Below are 2169 nucleotides of genomic sequence, written 5' to 3' on the forward strand. Positions count from 1 at the left end.
AAAAAAAAAAAAAAAAAAAAAAAAAAAAAAAAAAAAAGAGAGGAATGGGGGGAGGGGGAAGGTAAAGAGTTCACAGCACTTAGCCCAAGAAAGAATTTGTAATGAAACAATCACTGAGAGAGGGTTTGAAATTTTGGCTGTAGGGAGGGCTCACACCTCACTCTGTCTTTGTTACCCTGACAGTTTCTTTAATAAACAGCACTTTGCTCTTTGTAGAAGTGGATTCTTTGGGGCAAATTTGAAAAGGGCTCTGTGTCTAGCTTGATGTAAGGCCAAAAATGATTACATGGGGAAGTTGCCCTTGAGCACACGGAGGATATAAATGTAATTTCCTGGGAATTCGCAAAAATTCCTGAGTAAACTTCAAACTTGAAGGTTGTAGGATTAGTGGAGATCACCAATGGGTAAAGCTGGACCCTGATATAATCTGGGTTATGTGTGGAATAAATAGAACATTGCACCAAAATAAAATGGATATAACGGTGAAAAGCTGAAAGCCTACCCACTAAAATCTGGAACAAGAAAAGGATGCCCACTCTCACCTCTTCTATTCAACACAGTATTGGAAGTCCTAGCCACAGCAGTCAGACAAAAAAAAAAGAAATAAAAGGAATCCAAATTAGAAGGGAAGAGGTAAAACTGTCATTATATGCAGATGACATGATACTATATATAGAAAACCCTAAAGACTACACACAAAAGCTTATAGAACTGATAAACGAATTCAGCAAGGTAGCAGGATACAAGCTTAACATACAGAAATCGGTTGCATTTCTTTACACTAACAATGAAATATCAGAAAGGGAATGTGAAAAAACAATATCTTTTAAAATTGCACCCCCCAAAAAAATAAATAAAATAAAATTGCACCCCCAAAAATAAAATACCTAGGAATAAACCTGACCAAGGAGGTGAAACACTTTGAGAACTATAAAACATTAATAAAGGAAACTGAAGATGACTCAAAGAAATGAAAAGATACCCCATGCTCTTGGATTGGAAGAGTTAACATTGTTAAAATGGCCATACTACCCAAAGCAATCTACAGATGTAATGTGATCCCTTTCAAATTACCCATGACATTTTTCACAGAACTAGAACAAATAATCCTAAAATTCATACGGAACCATAAAAGACCCAGAATTGCCAAAGCAATCCTGAAGAAAAAGAACAAAGCAGGAGGCATAACCTCCCAGACTAAAGACAATACTACAAAGGGACAGTAATCAAAGTGACGTGGTACTGGCACAAAAACAGACATATGAATCAATGGAACAGAACGGAGAGCCCAGAAATAAACCCACATACCCATGGTCAATTAATCTTTGACAAAAGAGGCAAGAATATACAATGGGAAAAAGTCTCTTTAGCAAGCAGTGTTGGGAAATGTGGAGAGCCACGTGTAAATCAATGAAGTTAGAACACACCCTCACACCAAATATAAAAATAAACTTAAAATGGCTTAAAGACTTAAATATAAAACATGACACCAGGGGCTCCGCTGGTGGCACAGTGGCTGAGAGTCCGCCTGCCGATGCAGGGGACATGGGTTCGTGCCCTGGTCCGGGAAGATCCCACATGCCGCGGAGCGGCTGGGCCCGTGAGCCATGGCCGCTGAGCCTGCGTGTCCGGAGGCTATGCTCCGCAACGGGAGAGGCCACAACAGTGAGAGGCCCGCGTACCGCAAAAAACCCCAAAAAAACATGACATCATAAAACTCCTAGATGAGATCATAGGCAAAACATTCTCTGACATTAATTATACCAATGTTTTCTTAGGTCAGTCTCCCAAGGCAATAGAAATAAAAACAAAAATAAACAAATAGGACCTAATCAAACTTACAAGCTTTTGCACAGCAAAGGAAACCATAAACAAAATTAAAAGCCAACCTACAGAATGGGAGAAAATATTTGCAAATGATGTGACTGACAAAGGCTTAATTTCCAAAATATACAAATAGGTCATACAACTCAACAGCAAAAAAACAACCCAATCGAAGAATGGGCAGAAGACCTAAATAAACACTTCTCTAAAGAAGACACAGATGGTCAACAGGCATATGAAAAGATGCTCAACACTGCCAATTATTAGAGAAATGCAAATCAAAACTACAATGAGGTACACATCATACCAGTCAGAATGGCCAGCGTCTAAAACTCTACAAGAAAC

The sequence above is a fragment of the Neophocaena asiaeorientalis genome, unplaced genomic scaffold (assembly GCF_003031525.2).
Source record: "Neophocaena asiaeorientalis asiaeorientalis breed wild unplaced genomic scaffold, Neophocaena_asiaeorientalis_V1.1 scaffold249, whole genome shotgun sequence".
Classification (NCBI taxonomy): domain Eukaryota; kingdom Metazoa; phylum Chordata; class Mammalia; order Artiodactyla; family Phocoenidae; genus Neophocaena; species Neophocaena asiaeorientalis.